The 18,866-nt window shown below is 41.1% G+C and overlaps 1 long non-coding RNA gene across 3 annotated transcripts in view; it reads left to right on the plus strand.

The window, feature by feature from the left end:
- LOC136107181 (uncharacterized) overlaps positions 1 to 18,866 on the plus strand; it is a 223,080-nt gene that overhangs the window by 158,064 nt on the left and 46,150 nt on the right. The window lies entirely within an intron of this gene.

Here is an 18,866-nt window from a genome sequence, read left to right on the forward strand (position 1 = left end):
TTCTAATAAACAAAAATATCTCTGCTTGTAAAAGTTCATCCAGCAGTATTTGCTGTGGAAAAGCCTAATCATTTCATGATATTAAGCAAGTATGGAAGTTCTGGTGTTCTGTGCTGTAGCCGAGGAGGAGGGAAACCTCCCAGTGATTTCCAGCCACAGGCTTCTCTCCTCAGCGATAAAGCAAACTATTTACTAATCACTATTCTCAAAGACACTTTTGATATGGGTAAAGCAGAAGAGCTTGCTGCTCGTCGTCAAAAGAGCGCTCTACCTCGCCTTTTCCTAGAGCTCTCCTATGTAAGTCACTTATGAAGCCTATGGAAACCAGTCTTTTCTTCTCGTCTCCCTCTGTGCCAGTAAGCGTGTTTGCTCCAGGCAGCTGAGCATTTGCTGACAGGCACAACGAGCAGATACTCACAAAGTAGCATTTGGGACTACAATTATTTATGGTACAAAACATGTCTAGTAAAATGGAGACTTGGTTAAAACTATGTTTGGAAGATTCACAGTAGAAGTGACCGTCCAAGTGGAGGGCATTATATGTACAATGCTGCTGATTGCTCTTTACATTACCTTCTGCATGAGCTCTTAGTGTGGGAAGAGCTGCCTAGCTGGGATAGGTGCAATTTCAGGTAGAAGTGGACCTGACTCAGTGATGGTGGTCAGGGACGTAGTAAAATCTGGATCTGTGAAACACACCTATGTAGTAATGCTGACTTATATAGGGCCTGTAAGTTTTTTGGGTTTTTTTTTAATTACTCATTTTGATTTATGTTGGTCTTGACCATTGGCTCCCAAGCAGTGATGACATTTTCCCCATAAAGTAAAATATTAATAGAAACAGCCAATCTCAAAAGTTGGGTTTGTTTGTTTTTGATTATTTACCATTTCCATGGGTGAGTTTCAGCTGAGATCAAAACTCCTAGGGAAGATAATGTCTAATTTCAGAGGTCTTGAGTCCAGGATTTTGCCAACACTTTCACAAGAGACAAGTGGTATTTCAGGCTGAAAAAACCCTATCAATTTCAAAACGTGACAAAACCTTTTCTTTTTGTGACATCATCCTGTATTACTTTGAAAAAATTCCTGTGTTTCATATATTTTACCCTAATGACAAACTCAAACTAAATTGCTATGTGCTGAAGAGCAGACAGGGAGTGAGTAGGGAAGGCTTCTGATGTAGTTTAACAAGAATTATTTTAAATCAGTTCAGATGCTGGTTTTGGTACAGCAAAGACCTGCATCATAAAATACAGAAGGGTCTGAAGGGCTTGAAACTTTGCACACCACAAAATGTGTTACACAGCTCCGTCAAACGTGACTAGGAGTTGTGCCTCTTTCCACCCCGTACAGCTGGGAGTAGGAGCTGGAGTTCTATCTCCATTACTCATCTGCAGGAGTACGGCTGAGACCTGAAGGACCATTTTCATCTCTCTGATGTGAAGCTTTAGTTCCTTCTACTGGAAATGGCAAATCTACAGGCAGATTTGGAAAGATTCAACATTTTAAATGTTCTTAATTCAACAGGCACTGAATATGTATCTGGCTGGGTGGGCAGTAAAACATTAGTTACTGAAGCAGTGGATATGTGGTTTCGTTTGAGGACAGAAAGATTAACAGCCAGTGAATATGATCCATGTCAGAAAACCTAATCCCTTGCCAGCACTCACGGGTGTTATAGTTGCAAGTATGAAATTGCACTTGGAATTTTTTGTTTATTATCAGTTCAATCTGCTAGTTTCATCTTTGCTTATGTATTCTTAAATTAAAACAACAAGAAAAAACACCACACCCAACCTATTGGTTCCTTTATTTGTTCCAAGACATTAAACACAAAGAAATGCCATCACCCTGCCCCAGCAACAGCGCTGCATCAGGGTTGGTGGTAAGTGCTGCCCAGGCTTCATGAAAATTTCGGAAAACCCAGTGTGTTGTTTCTTCTGTGTTTTGCCAGAGTGAGTCTGAAAATATTGTATTCAATTCGCTGAGTTCTGGAATAATTACAACAATATGTCATAAATAGATGCTTGGCAACGCACAGCTTCACTAGACAGAGCAACATGAAGGCTGCCTGGGTGTATCTCCTGCACCGATGTGTAACGACCAGGGATGAGCTTGACACAGATACAACAGGAGGAAAGGGTCCTGTGCCTCAATAGGTGCAGATATTGGCTCACATGAAAAATTATCCACTGTTAAGCAAAGGAAATGTAGAATTAAATTATCCTGGTATGTAATTTAGAAAGTTTTAGTTATACATCAAATGATTATTTGAATAACATCTAGATGTAGGAAAGTCCTCAGTAGAGGTCTATGTATTGAAATAGAATTTCATATAAAAATACCATTTCAGGGTTGTGGCACACGGGGATTTGTGAGTTTTTGATGCTGTACATATGTGACTATGTGTCTCATATCTGGGGGAACTGAGTGCAATAGGAAGGAAATATTTACCTTCTCAGAGGCTAATGATGAGGGACAGCTGCAGTGCCCCTTTACCACAATGGAGAATGTACTGAAAAAGTACAAGTTTGTTTAACATTGAGGAAAAGAATGCACAAGATAAGATGTTGAGAAGTATTAAATGACATTTGCACAAGAGCCTTGTCCTCCAGGCTCCTGTACCATTTTTGAAAATGTGCTCAAGTGGTTTCTTCTTTCCTTTTTTTTTTCTCCCTCCATTTCTAAATGCTTCTATCATACTCGTTGTTTTTAGAGCACCCATAGCCTTAACATTTGGGTGCAAGGTCTGGCAGCAATCAGATGTCATGCTCTGCCATTCACTTTCCTACATGATATATTTTATTTTACAATGTTGAAGGAATACAGAGCAAGTTTTCTATTAGCTTTACTTCTTCTCCTTTCCTTGCTGTGTGAGGGCAGTGTACCTCTCACAGGATATTTTAAAACAACTGCAACAGTTTCCTGGGTAATTCCATGACTGAATGCCTGCTCACATCCACCCCACGTTTTTCTTAATATCTGATATTTTTCAAAGACTGGAAGGCAACATTACACAGTAAAAAGAGCTGACATTTTTGATTTCTCTCTCCCCATCTCTCAGTGGAGGAGGTAGCATTTGTGATCCCTGGGCAGCGCAGCTGTTACAAAGCTTTATGGTGAATTGTCCTTGTTTACATTACTTCAGAACAGCATTTTTGTAAATCTTTTCCTTAAATTGTTTATTGCAGAGTCCTGTCTTAAACTCTGGCCATCCCTACACACTAAACTGAATAGAGGGGCAGGCTCAATGCTTACGCCTTGCAGTAAGCGGGGTCTGGTCAGAGCGCTGTTGCCAATCGTGGGGCTTTTTCCACTGATCTCAAGGGGCTGTTGATCAAATCTCTGTATACTATGGACTGGAGCTCAGCTTCTCCCAGTGAGTAGCTTACAACATCTATAGTATTTAGGAGTGTGACTTTTAACCTAGATGATGTCCTCTGCTCCAAAATGTTTTCTGAGAATATTTTTTCTAACATCTCTATTTTTCACATTGACGTCAGTTGCTCAGATACATTTGTATCTGCTTCTGGCAGAGTTAAAGTTTCATCTCCTGCAGTCTCACTCAAACAAGATTTTTCTCTTTTATTTTGGGAAGGATAGAGAGGTAAGGTCCTATGCTTTTGTCTCCAATATTCTATTAATGCTCCTGGCCATTTGGGCACTGAGGCATGACTTTGTATTAAGAACTGGATTACAATGCAATGCTCTTTTCTTGGTTTTGGTATATTTCCCTGCCTTTTCCTTCTTGGTTTCTGCCTTTTTCTGATTCCCAGACTACTAAAATTTATTTCTTGTGCAGTGCCATTTTTTTCCTGTTTCTTTCTCTTACCAGTAGCACTTTAAATTCATTTTCGGTTAAGTTAAATTATAAAATAGGTTATGCTTTAACATAGTACAGGTACTACTATCTGGTGGATATTATTTACCTCCGAACTTTAGAATTCTACAACACACCCTCAAATATTTTTTATTTTTCTTGGACTTGTTGTAAAATCCTTTTGTTTGGCTAAGCCATATCTGACACATGAGCAGCTCTGTTGGACAGACTTTCCTTAGTCTTGTGAAAATGCAGCATTATTCTGAAATGCCTAAACTGAGACCAGTCTCCTGCAAGGGAGCAGCATCGTGGTGGAACCATATGCTGATGTTTTAGATGAAGATCACACTGAATTGGTTTTCTTTAACTGATTCTAGTTATTTGTTTGGGTGGGTCAGGAGCAACTATCACATTAGATCTCCCTGTTTCTTTCTATAATGTTATCTTCCTTTCTTTCTTTGCTCTTTTATTTTCCATCTTCTGGTCACTGAGTTGCCATCTTCTTAAGTGTGGCTAGCACAGATGTACTGATTTTCATCTGTGCAGAGAGGAGAGAAAGGTGAAGGAATGAAGGAGGGTTTCTGAGGAACTTTACTTCTCCATAGTCCACAGGATTAATCTAGGGAACTGTGGAAGGCAAATGAATTTTTGTCTGCAAGCAATGACAAGACTCTGTGTGGATAAGCAAGAAAAGGTTATGGTGAAAAACCGCAATGATGAAAGTTCTTGTGACTGTTGGCCAATTTCCACAGCAAAAATTAATGCAAATGTATGCAGAAATGCCATCAGTTCAAGCCTGTGTTCTAGATACAGGAGGATTCAACATGGAAAGGTTTCTGCTGGTTTGAGATCATGTAGTGGGATGTCTTCAGATCCCCTGTCTACATTCACAGAAACACACACAATCACAAAATGGCTATGGTTGGAAGGGACCTCTGGACATCATCTACTCCAAGCAGGTTCACCAGAGCAGATCACACAGGAGCACGTCCAGGCAAGTTTTAAAAGTCTCCAGAGAAGGAGACTCCACACCCTCTCTGGGCAACCTGCTCCAGTGCTCTGGAACCCTCAGAGTAAAGAAGTTTGTGTTTAGATGGAACCTCCTGTGCTTCAGTCTGTACCTCTTGCCCCTCATTCTATCACTGGGTACCACTGAAGAGTTTGGTCCATCCTCTTGACACCCACCCTTGAGATATTTATAAGCACTGATAAGATCTCCTCCCAGCCTGCTCTTTTCCAGGCTGAACAGACCCACCTCTGTGTCTTTCCTCCTAAGAAAGCTGCTCCAGACCCCCCATCATCTTTGTAGCTCACTGCTAGACTTGCTCCAGTAATTCCTTGTTGTTTTTAAACTGAGAAGCCATGAAATTCAGGGTCTCTCCTGTGCTCATCAAAGATTCAGGAAGGCCCATGGACAGGATGATCTACTGGCTTGAAGCTTCTGTTAGATAGCAAATTTCCTTGCAGGACGGCTGTCCTTTCCTGCAAGTTTGCTACAGAATATTTTTCCTTCAGCTTTGTGGTACGTGTTTCTTTCTTCAAACTGCTCAGAACCAGAGTGAAAATGAAAGCATGAAGCTGCAGGTGGTGCTTTCAGTAGTTTCCAGACACATACTTGTCTGCCTGAGCATACATTCGCTCTCTGACTCTTCTAAAACCCGTTGAGTGCTGTACTCAATGCAGTGAAGAAAATGTATGGTCAAGTAAAGCAATCAGTGTTATCTGAAGCCTACTGAGTCTTTGCCTTTATGCAAAACTGTCACTGTACCATTAGTCTTAAATGGCTGTTAACTGCTAAAATGTCTATAATCTTTGCAAAGTGGAGACACAGTGAGGTTTCCTGACTTCTCTGCATATTCCAGCATCTCTGCAGTATATAAAAAGCCTCTGTGAACACTCACAAAGGGCTAGTGCCTCAGCTGAGGCCCATTGACTTCACTGGAGCTTTGCCAGCCTCCACTAGCCGAGAACCTTTTTTCTTGTATTTTCTAAAGATACTATTGGGAAAACACTTTTGAAATCCGGTGAACAAAGTTCAGTCAATAAAAAATTTAAAAATTAAAAAAAAAGAGAGAGAAAAATAGCGTGTGCAGCAATGGAATAAGTGAAATTGAATTGAGATGTGACTGAGTGCTGCTGGTAGATGTGTTTTTCTGTCTGATAATACTGATTTAGTAAAATGGGAACATTTCACAAAAATGCATCCAGTTTTATCAGAACACTGTGGGAAATCACTGGAACTTTTTACATCAAAATTAGAACGTAGCATTTTGTTTCAGCTGTTATGCAATGAGGATTGAAAAATCCTTCTGGAAACAAAGCAGTTTGACCCTTCTGAAACAAAATACTGCTGCAATCTCATTTTGCTGTAAATTGTGACATTTCAACATGTTACTCAGATATGGCAAGAAAACAAATGCCAAAATTCCTCACGGAAAGGTGATTTAAGACAACTTTAATAAGAAACTGTTTTAATAGGAAGTATTATCTTGGAAAACCGTGAAAGAAATAGGCACCCTTGTTGTTAGCAGAGGTATGCATTACAAGTGAAATCCTCGCAATTGCTTTATAATAGAAAGTGATATGATATGATATGATATGATATGATATGATATGATATGATATGATATGATATTAAACAGTAGCACAGCATTTCAAAGCAAAGTGTCGGTTTCCTCTGCCCGTGTTTAACCACCACAAGGTTCACGTGGTCTCAGTCTAACTGCAGGACTCAGGAACAGAGCATCAGCATAAGCGTATCTGACTTTTCTTAACAAATTTCTAGATTAAATATAAGAATGTAATAGGCACTGTAGATTCAGAGGCAAAAGGGTGTCTACGTCTGCCAGCCCTGCCAAGAGCTGGGACAGGAAGAGGGATTGTTCACTTAACATCCTCTATGGATAAAATTGGTTGGGATCGTTTTTTGGAGTATTCAGCACTTGAGTTCCTGGTATTTTTGTGCTCTTTCCCCACAGTTCATTTTGCTGTGGGTAAACAGTTGTGGGAGAAGATAATACATCACCTCTGCACAGTTATTGATGCCAGAAATTTGATCCGTTCTCTGAGACAGGCCATGCTGGCAAGGCAGGTGTATTTAGAGATCTTATATTGGACAAGATTTTTTTTTTTCTTTGAATAATGTAAACCATTTATCTTTTTTTTCTGCCTCTGGAGAGAATATTTTCTGTAACTTAAAAAAGGCAATAAAAATACTGATCTGAGAATGACACCACACCTTGGAGGTGTGCAAAGTTCTCTTTGTACCAAAGCTCCTTTGGAGTTGTTCCACTGGGAGATTTCCCTAAAAACTACAGGAATGGGCCCTCCGTTAAGAATAAAGATAAGTCCAAAGTGCACTTGCATGACCTTATATTTTAAGAGGCTTCATTCACTCAATTTGGGGATTTATTCCTCCCTTCTGTATCGATAAAAAGTCTCTTTTAGTTCAAATGAAATCGATTTGTATTCATGGTACTATTTCAGAGTTCTCAACTCGTAAGGATATTTGCATACTGAAGTGGAGCTGATTTTGTTCTAATTCCACTGATTTTATTTCACATTTTTTCTAGTTATAAGGAGTAAAAACTTCTTTAGATCAGGGGATCATTATAGAGAGAAAGGATCTTAATATTCTCCTTCTGTTTCCTACCTGTGGTGTGGTGGGAAGATGAAAGTTAATCTCCAGCCACTCCACTGAGAAGAGTCACTGAAGCATCATTTGTGTTTGTGAGCCCCACCTGAAACAGTCGGTGACTCATCAGATTCCTTCACTTAGTGAAATTTTCCTAATTAGTTTTAGTTTTGTGCGTATTTATTTGGTAGCATCTAAATGTGCATGGCTAGGTCTGCGAAAGGCATGGAGTTAAACAACAGTACAGCCAAATCCGCTGCGGTGTCCCTGATTCTGCATTCATGTCCCATTCTGTGCTGCCGGTGTTTGTGCTGAGGGGGGTATTTGGGAAACTGCATCTTTCTCTGAGTGGCAGAAAGGCCACAGAAAACCTGCCGAGGCTTTTCTTCTGATAACCTCTAGGTGAGCAGTGGTGTTCTGGAGATAGGGCAGACTCGGAACCTGAGCTCTTCACACGCTGTCAGCCCTCAGGACTTGCAGCTTCCACTGTTCAGACAGGATTTTCTGAAAATATCAGGCAGTGGTTGTCTTTGTTATCCTGTGTGTCGAGGCAGGAGGGGTGTTACTCATTTTGTTGTGTTTTCTATGTGTGCTTATAGTAACTGGAAAAAATTGTGGGCCTCAGTAAATCCTTTTCTGAGTCAAAATACTAATCCTGGCCTCAGTTACAGGTATATAATTTCACAACCCGTAATGTCAGAGTATGAAAAAATTATGCAGGAAATGAAGGACTTCTTTTGTTCAAGTGTCTGTTCTGACCCCAGGGCCCATCATAACTACAGGAGACAAAGACAACTGTCTTTCTCTATATAAATATGTCTTTTGTTTATATGTATTAACTTACAGAGTTAATCATTACAGATATATACATATAAAATTATGCATGGAGTAGAACTCCCAAATGCCTGGTTTTTCGCATTTAGAAGGATGACTCACAATTTCCTGAAAAGTAAACTTAAGCAATAAAATCTATACTTATCCTGAATTTGGAAAAAATTGAGGAATATGCAAGAACTGAATATTTGCCTTGCTGCTTCTTCCTAAACATCACTGATAGGTGTGATACTAGATGAAAAAAAATAGTAGAGTGACCTCCATTTGCCTCAAACGCCTGAGCTTAGATTGCACTGATGCTTGCCCTCGATTAATGAACTCTTCAGGGATTATGCAAAAATCAGACTCCATAGTCCTCCACTTCTGCCCCCCTCTGCACATCCTAATCCAGGGTTTAGCTACAGTCAGATTGGCCGCATTTGCCCATGAACAACAGATAACGAGACCCCTGTGATACCAGGTCGCATGGTAACTCTTGAAGGCTTCTGGCATTCCAGCACCCATCAAGTTCTTCTGTTGCCCTTATACCTTGAGCCCAACCCTAAACTAGTTTTTCAGACAGCATTTAGATTTTTTATTTCTTTTCCTTTCAAAGTTGCACCCAGTTGGGTCAAACGCACTGTTTTGTCCCCCAGGTGAATACTTTTTTAGTGATTCAGTCCACTGAATGCAGTGAAGCTGACCCACATTGGTAGGACTGTGCTCACCTGCAGTTTTCCAGCCCCCCAGAGGACACTTCTGTTTCTTGTGCAGGCTCTGCTTGGTGCTGCTCTGGGTTAATGAAGATGCATTTCCAGCGCCGAGTGTGCTGCCAGCCTGGAGGAGCCCACGGGGAAAGGGAACAGCTCAGGGACGAACTGTCTGATGTGCGTTTTACAGTGGCTATATAGTTTTGTCCCTAGTGCTCTGACGCTGGACTTGTGAAAGTGTCAGAAAGTTGTTCAAGACTGCTGTGGGTTTGGTATGTCAAACTGCCTTCCAGAAAATATACGCTGGTAAGCAAATGCCAGTAAATTCGCAGATGTGGGATGCATTCACATGTGTGGGAGAAGAAATGCAACCTCAGTATCTCTAGAGTATCGCTGGTTTTGTAATTTCATCCATCTGTGCTATTTAGTTGTTCTTTGGGTTTGGGATTTTTTACCCTGTCTATATTTTACTGTCTCCTTATTTGATATTTTGGTCTCTTTAATACTTGTGAGTTACCTTTGTCAATTAGTTGGTGTATAAAATATTAAGGGAAAAATTCAAGAAGGTGGATACAGGCACAGATACTCTCTGTTATAAGAAAAGGGTGGTGTGAGAACAGGGTTGTGCCTATTTGGCTTAAATAACATCTCTGTATTTCTGTAAAATTATTATGTAGACAGGCTAAATATTGGTTTTGGAGCTGATAGACATACAGATTAGGCTTTCCACAATGCCTTGTCTCAGCCAGCAACAACAGCATCAAATTCCCTAGGCATTCAAATTATTTGTCAGCCCAGGGGCTGACAGGAGAGCTCTGTGGTGGGAAGTGTGCCCTTCTCCCAGGGCCCTTTTCACAGCAAGTCAAACCATTCCACATGGCATGTGGATCTGGAAGGGCTGTGTGCTCTGGGGAGTAAGGAGTAGGGCTTTGGCAACAAGCTTCTGATTGCGGATTTCTGTGCTGATTCTTTCTGAAGGTCACTGTTGATGGGAAGCTGTTGACTAGGATTTTATTTTGTCTTTTTAAAATTTTTTTTTGAAAATAGTATTTTATACTTTTAGGAAGTTAATGTGTTTTTTATATCAAGACAGTTATCTCAGTCTGCATCTCTTGGGAGTTGATTTTTCTCCTCTTGTACTTCAGTTTTGTCCTTGACTCTTCCTTCAATTTGCGTTTTATCACTGGATTTTGAGGAGAAATCTGTATTTTGTATCCAGTAAGGCCTATCCATGTTTCCTTTATTTTCTACCAGCAAATGCCCTTTTTCTAATTGCTTTTGTGATTAAGTGAAAACTATTAGCCGAGCAGTTCTGATGTGAGCAGAGATTTCTGTGAACCTTACAGACCTTAACTAGCGTGTGCTTCAAAAAACAAGCTGACATGTCTCTTTTGAGACTATCAGTGTAGATACTTCTTGTTACTCAGGTCAGTCTTGAAGAAGCCCTCAGCAAAGATTGTTGAACATTGTGGTGTTATGAGGATCTCTGGTCTCAGGAGGCTGCATAGGATGGGACAAGAAAGTGTATGTGGAAGTTGCTACAAAATGATGCTCACAGTGAGCTGATACCATCTCTGCTAGTTAGCTATGGGCTGTTCATTACACTGCCAACTTCTAGTGTCCATCAGAGCCCTCCAAGGACGTTATTAAAGGGGAAGAGAAGCTGGAGCTGTTTCTCTAGGCAGAGGAAATAAAGTCCCATTACTTTTGTCAGATAAACCCATTTTAAATGTGAAACTTAGTGTTTGGTTAGCTTCCCATATTCTTGCCAACTTCAATATATGTTAAATTGTTTGACTCCAGGTGTGTCCAAGGGGTGTGCAAATGCACTCTGCCACTCCTTAGGAAATAATCTTTTCATTTTGTTCCTTCTCAGGCTGCATGTTGTGTGTCAAAAATAACAGTTCGGTGGTACAGAGCAGTGTGGTGTAAAGCAGATTGAAACTTTGTTGACATAAGTGCTTTCTATAGGAATTCAGGGGACTGAAACCATCCCCAAAAAAACTGTCTTCATAAGCAAGCAAATAAATTTAAGTCATCATATTTTAAAACTTGCCATGTTTTTTCTGTTCATGCAAGAAAGTAGAACGAAAAGAAAGGAGCGTTTTTGTTTTACTTTACTGCTAAGCAGACTGACTGACCTCTGGCTGACAGAAAAAGATGCAATTTCACTGCGAAAGAACTTATTTCATTCAAAAGTGATGAAATGTCATTGCTGGAGAATGCAGAAAAGATTGCATAGGACAGATTCTGGATGGCTTGTGTAGGGCAGTGATCCCAGATGGCCCTCGCCATTTTACAGCATCACAGCAGCGTTCATGGAGGGGAGCAGGAATCTTGACGTCCGTGTCAGCCGCAGATACAACAACTGCATCTGACAGACGGGTCATTCTCTGCAGGCCTGCAGTAGGTCACTGCCATTTTAAAATTCTTGAGGTGATTTGGAATTGCTTAGCGTCCACCACTTGATAGGCTGGCTGGTTATTAGGTTTAGCTGCAGACACGCTTTGATTGAAATATGTCAGCACTGAGTTGTGAACTGCCAAAGTTTGTAGTTGAGATAGATGATCTTGCAATAATCAGTTTTTTGGCCTGGGCACTGACCCCTCTGTGTTTCGAATTGCCTAAGGAGACCCGGCCATTCTCCACAGCCCTCCCAACCACTGCAAAATGCTCTGGCTGTTTACAAGACTTTAGCACTTGTAAACATTCGGGCTGTGGCCTCTCTGCTTTCTCTTCTAAGGACAACAGAACAAAACTGCTTCTCTCCTTTTGTACTTCTGCATGGACAGTGATTAACTCACTGGCTTTTCTGGACTTGTGCTTAATGTATCGTAGCAGCTCTTGTGCTGCACAAGTGCAGTTGTTTTGGGCAATTCATGCAAGAATGTTAGAGCAACCTTTTGTAGATGGTACTCTAGGCTGCTTGTCTGCTATCAAAGCTCAATTTGTAATCAAGTTCTTTGTGTCAGAGCTGAATCTTGGCTTCTCCAGCTCATGTTGGTTGTCCCAGCCTTTCTCCCCTGAATGTGAATTTAGGTTTCTTCAGACCCAGTTCTTTGTGCCAAAGTTTAAACAGAGAAGAGAACATCACCAGCACACAGGAGACTTGCTCCTCCAGCCTGGTAAATGCTTCTGTTGTGAGGAGTGGTAGGTGATGATCAAACACAGAGTGCAGCTGCAACCCTGGTCTCTTAACTGCCTTTCTTTAACCACCAAGATATCTGAAGAAGAAATACCTAAGCTCTCCAAGTAGATTAAGTAATAATGCTTGCCTTTTTTTTTTTTTTTCTTCCAAAGCTTATTTACTGTGATGATTAAAGCTAAAACCATTGAGAGGGCTTGACCTATGAACTGACTCTATTATTGACTAAGCCAACCGACTTATTTCTCACAAAGCCAAAATGCAACATTTGCAGATGTTGTGAGTGTTCAAGCAAGCTAGAATGGAAATGGGAAAAAGCTTCCTTTCCAGCACTCTTCAGGATCAGAACTGAGCATTTGCTATTCACACTGATCTATAATAGATTATTGGCTTTGGGTGTCTCTCGCTAAATGTCCTGTGATTCACCAGTTTTCTTCTTTTGCTGCTCATCAATTCTCCACACACGTGGTCACCACTGCACTCATTCTCTGCAGTTTGAAAAAGCAGAGACTGTTTGTATCTCAGGAGGAGATACAAACCTATACAGATTTACAGGAGACAGTGTAATTACATCAACAGAAAAGAAATCTGAATCAGTTCTTGAATGGACAAGAAACATTTTGCAGTAGTTAAGAAGTGCAGTCCTTAATTCATTATTAAATCCAGCTGTGCCATATAAAGGAACAGATTGCTGACATCTAACCAGTAAAATAAACCCATATTTTTCACAGCAGTTGTGGATTGATGCCCCATGACATCTTCTAAAAATCCAGATCTAGAAGCACATAACCATAAATTGTTCTATTGACACTATTAGTAGCACTTTTACAGATGTAGTTAAACTGCTGCAAATAAAATCTTAATTGCCTAATTTTGTGGAAATTATGGGCCTAGATCCAGGCATCTACATCTGCAGTGTGGTGTTTGTAAAAATGAATTTATACTTCATTCTGTAGCATTGAGAGTAGTGTGAATTTGAGTGCTCTGCAGTTGCTAAGTCAACAAAGTTAGAAATCATTGAAATTCTTGGGAGTGAAGGTTGGGGGAGCCTGGAGAAAAAGTGTCTGAGGGAGTGACCAGGGAATAACAGGCTGAGCTTCCCTGGTTTGCTTCTAGTCCCAGCTGAATAGCAGCTTTGCATCCGTGGCCATGCCGTTGGGCGCTGATGGTGTATGTCTCCTGCTAATGTTGATCAGAGGTAGGGGGAACCTTCTTCTCCCAGATGAATGTCTAGAAACTCGTTTACCTGGCCTTTAAGAGGATTTTACAAAGCAATTGTTCTGTCGATTTGTGTCATAGCGATTTCCAATAATTCATAGCTCATTGTACATGGAGATCAACTGCTTCACTTCAGGTAATTAATTATGTTGAAAACGAACACTCACCCTTTTGCATGGCTTTGTTTTCCCTTCTTTCTTCCCCTTGTCCCCACTACCTGCTCTTGATCTATACTACCAGATTTTGATGGATTTGCTACGTTTGGCAGCTTTGTGCAGTCCCCTTGCACAGGACTCCTCTGAACCCCATATGCACACTCAAAGGTTATGTTGGGAATGCTTTCCTTAACACTTAAACCTAAATGTTTTCATTTTCTAGGGCATCCACTAGAAGAGTTTTCCCTTGGAGGAGTCTCTGGTTATTTGTGCTTGAAGCAAAAGTTAGTGAGAAGTCTATTGACCCTTTAAGGCACCAATATTCTGCTATTTGCTTGTGGTTCTTTACTTGATAAATTGTTAATTTAGGGTGAAATCATACTCTTTAGTGGCTCCCTGTTCATAAATCACAATCTGACATTTTTTCTCTGGGGAAAGATTGCTGTTTGCAGTATGCTCTGCTACCAGAACAAATGACAATATTAGTTTATCAGGAGAAACCTATATTTTTAAAAACAAATCCTGATGCAATAAATTCCCAGCTGTCTGTATTGCTGCTTGAATGTTTTTATTGCCGGACCATCTCTGTAATCTTGAGCTCAGAAGCCTTTATATAGAGAGTATGATGAAATGGACAGAAAGGGGAAATCGGTATTTCAATTTGACAATGTTTTACAATCTGCACAGGTATTGTAGCAGATTACTTATGCTGATGAGAAATCACACACCACTTGCAATTAAGCAGCATTTAATCAAGAATAAGATTTTACTAAAGCTGGAATCCAGTATTTTCAGGAATCTGTTAAGCTGTTCTTGTTTTAAATTGCTACCACAAAAATCAAGGCTAGATTTTTAGAGATGTGTTCAGACCTTGACTCTTCCAGAATTGGAACTTTATGTTGTATATTGATGTATTGCCTTTCTAACTAGCATACAAGGCACATTGAACTAATATGAGGTCCCTACACATGTGACTTGCAATTGCTCTTTGCAGGAAGATTGAGACAGAGAAATTATAGGGTTTATCCTCTGTTTCTTAGATGACAGAAATGGAAATCTTAATCTCGAGCCCTTCTGCTTAACTGCAGAATGTCCATTCTGCCTTGCTGCTGCTGAGACAAGAACTAAGAACCTCAGCCTGTGGTTTTTGCTGGGCTGTTGGTGATGATACATATGTGTGAAGAGCAGTGGGAGAAGCTTCTTTCCCTGCTCCCCTATGCATTATGCTTTCCCCGACTGTGGCTGGGTGGGTTTATCTCTCTTCCTCTTAGCTTACACCTTGCCAAAATGGCTGGGAGGTTGTGAATGATGGCTCAGCCCACCCAGGTAGCTGAGATGCAGACATGTTCCTAGCGAGGTCAGCTGATTTTGGAAGGGAGATGTAATGCACTGAGTCTCCCCCATGCTTCCACGTGGGCCTGGGCTCCCACGGGCCACCAAAGTTTGAGCAGGCAGAGAGGGTCTTTGGGATGGAACTCGTGACCATCCCAAGGGACCTTGCCACCCATTACTTCATTGTAAAACAGGAGCAGTGTGAGACGCAGTACTCCAAGCTTCATTTTTAGCAGATTTGTGTTCTCTTTTCTCAAACACTGCTTTGGAGAAAATTGGGGAGAAACGACCAAAAAGCAGGAGGAAGGAAGGAGAGCAGTTCTGCTTCTGACACCAGCAAGTCCTGTGTCCATTCCTGCCCTTGCTGCCCCCTTCCCTGTCTGCCAGCCAGTCTCAGAGCTCTGTTGCTCACACCTTCTTCCTCTGCCGTTATAGATGGTGCTGCTGATGGGCTTGTCTGCAAATATGTCTTCTGTGTGTGCATCAGGATAGAGAACACTTGGGTGCAGTGCTCTCCACTTTCCCTGTGCCCTCGGCCTGGGAGGGACAGGGACTCGGCAGCTGCAGCAGCCGTGCTGGGCTCTTCAGTCATGCTAAACACATTTTAAAAAAGTAAAACTTACAGGTTCTTTTGTATTCCAGTAGAGTACTGCTGGCGTAAGAACATTGTTCCCATGGGTCTGGAAATGTCTTTACATCCTTAATGTGTCTTTACTTCAGAGAAAACAGGCATGTGCAATTAATTCTTATATGTATGCTGCTTGAGCCTATTTGAAATCATGTGTCTGTATGTGCAAGGTAATTAATCTCCATTCCTTAGAAGTAAGAGAGCCAGGGAGGTTTTTTCCTTTTTGCAGTGTCAGGATGAGGATTCAAACTTAGTTTTTTTTTTTTTCCTCCCAATTGTGCGCTGTTTTTTCCAGATCACAGTGCCTGAGAAAGCAAAGTCCTCATATAGGGGACCTTCAAGCAATAAAAACGTGAATGATAAAGATGTATTTTAATGATGACCGGTATATAGCACAAATCAAGGAAAATCAAACAGCAATTTCTGATAATTCACTTATTTCTAGAAGGGAAATTGTTTTTCCGAAGGATGCTGTCATGATAAGAGCAATAAAAAATGGTTGCCTATTGAAACTAAGACTCATGCTCCAGTGCAAGTTGCTTCATTAAAATAGTTTGCAGTATAGTTGATGTGCACTGGGTTTGGTTTTCTCTATGGCTGCGTGTTTAAAGTGTCCCTCAGGATAAGAACTTAAGTGTATAGCTTTAGGGTTTGCAAATTTTATTCACCAGCTAGAACCCTCTTCAGTGTTCAGAAGGAAATACAGGAAAGAGAGAAGGAAGACAAAGTGACAGACTCGTTTCTGTGCAGTATCTTCTTTTATTTTGCTTCCAAAATATCATTTAGCTCCTCAGAAACAAGGTTAATGTGGCTAGGCAGTTTGATACAATTGCTGTTACTTACCACTCATGATGTAACTCATAAAAATGTCTTGCACCATTTATATGGAGTCTGTTGTACTTGACATAAAAAGGTGGAAAGAAGCTGTTTCATGAAGACTGTAGTTTGTTCCTCTGGGAGTCATGAAACTCCATTTTCCCTGAATGTAATTAATATCTTCCCCATTATGAACTCAAGGAAGGTCCATCTAGCCTGAAATGGCAGCAGACTAATCATCAGAAGAGACACAGGGCTGAGACAATCATATGCTGGGTATTCATTTAGAAAATGAACTTCAGGAAAAATAAGAGGCACTAACATCAAGTTTTGTGGCTGTGCTCTCCCACCTATGCAAACAAAAGATGTGACTTTCCCTGACCTACAGTGTTTTTATTCAGTGCAGTGGGTTGTTTCAGCAGCATCGCTATCACATTCCGATTGCACAGAAGGGGCCAAAATCCTTCCTTGATGCAGTCCCCTTCCCTTAGCTAAAGGAGCGCCATGACTGAATTTGGTTTATGCTGTCTGTGAATTGGGGCTTTTTAAAGGAGGTGCAACTATTAAAAGGAGACATCAGCACAGCATTTTCACCCCATCTCCCCAAAATATTTTTTCTCAATAATTGTGGACCATGGCATTTATCACCAGGAAGCTGTGCCCATGTTTTTGTCAAGTGTAATGCAGGCTGGCCAAAGCCTTCAAGAGCACAGTGTCACTGGTGGCTCACTGGAAGGAGCATGGCCTGCAGCAGCTGGGATATCCAGGAGGGAGCTTTTAACCGTTACCTGTTAGTGAAAAAGGGCAAAGTGACCAAATGGGCCTAATGTGGTTTGCATTCTGTTTGTGTGACAGTGTGGGGTGACAAAACAGTACATGGGTTTTGTGTGAAGCCTGGATTAGCAGACTGAAGTGACAGTGTAGTTCTAGGGAGGAGATACTGCGTGATCATCTACCAGAAACCTGAGAAGGTTGAACTGTCTTTTATTCTTGGACATTGAAATATGGCCATGACAGGCAGGTATAGCAGCACAAGGCTATCCTGGACTGAGAGTTTCTACCAGGATATGGTGAATCTCTGGGGCTTTTTCTTTTATTTCACAGTAAGTCTCTCTCCTGGGATACCTAAGTATCACATTCACTTTCCCAGCAGACAACACAGGGCTAGATGTTCTTCAGGTTTGAGTGCAGTGGAATTGTGCTGTTGCAGTCACTCTGGGGCTCATCTGCTGTCCCTTGAACATGTTCTGCTTATCAGTTTCCACTTTTATCACCATTTCTGCTTGGGGACATTGAACAAAACATTATTTAGTGTTTCATCAAAATGAGTTCTCTAAAGAGGTTTCAAACTTGTGTCTGATGTCTTCAATTATTAGACTTGACAGTTTTATAAGAGAATCTCTTCTCTATGTTGTTCTGGATGAACCAGTTCAGACTTCTTCGGGGTTCTCATCCTGCTGACATCTCTGTGCAAGCATGTGGGAGTGATGTGACGAGCTAGATGTAGTTAAACCACAGTGGAACACTCCCCCAACCCTGAGAGTCGGTTCAATAACACCCAGTGTATTTACCAATGAAGTGAGAAATCAAGGCTTTTCCTGTGTTTTCTGACCAATCATCTGAAATGTTTTAATCCCGTGAAGGGGACTGAGCTTTGACTAAGAGTGCTCTGAGGCAAGGGCTGGAAAGAGAGAGCCTGCGATGTGACGTGATCTCTGCTGTTGGAGTTGGGAGCTCATCAGCACACAAAGGGAGCTTTGGGAGGACTGATTTGTGGGGGCAAACGAGGCGGGATGCTGGCATAGAAGTCTGTGCTATTCCTCTCATTATAACTATCTCTCCCTCCTATGAGTTCATTTTCTAGTTGCTACAGGCAATGAACTTGTAAAGTGTCAAAACTTTGATAGGTTGTAGCATCTCAATGTGGCATAGGATACTGAACATTCAGCCCTCCCATGGAAGCCAAGGAGAGTTTAGCATGTTTTAATTCTGACTGGCTTCAGAAATTAGGACCAAGTCCTTCATTTACCAGTTATCTGCACTTGTCTGGCATTGACCAAGTCTGCCGGTGTTATCCTATTAGTATAGGTCAACAGCATTAATTGGTTGTCGTGCATCTTGCATATTGAGCATGCAAAACATGGACCATCTTGCCAAGAATAGAAGCAGAGGCAAATTAAAGAGTGCTTATGTTGGGGTAATCATAAGATGCTTCCAGGTAATTTTAATAAATTAGTTGTTCAAGTCACTCACATAGCACTAAATTAATACGTCTAGAGCAATGTGCTGTATTTTCTATCAAACATTTTTTATTTTTCTTAATTATATTTCCCCTGCTTTAGCTATTGCCTTCTAGCTGTGGAACCGTTATGCTTCAGCTGCAGTAGGTACAAAGATTAGAATACAAACAGTGCATTTAGCTCTCAGCAGGAGACTGAGTTTAAAAATGGTTCAGTGAGTGAGTGCACAGCAATGTTAAAAGTGGAGAATACGGCAGATTGAGGAGTGGTTCTGAGAATCCTGTTCAGCTAATGCACGAGGAACACACCCAGGGCTAAAGAGTATGCAGAGGTAATACAAAAGACAGTCCTGGAT

The sequence above is a fragment of the Patagioenas fasciata genome, chromosome 13 (genome assembly GCF_037038585.1).
Source record: "Patagioenas fasciata isolate bPatFas1 chromosome 13, bPatFas1.hap1, whole genome shotgun sequence".
NCBI lineage: Eukaryota > Metazoa > Chordata > Aves > Columbiformes > Columbidae > Patagioenas > Patagioenas fasciata.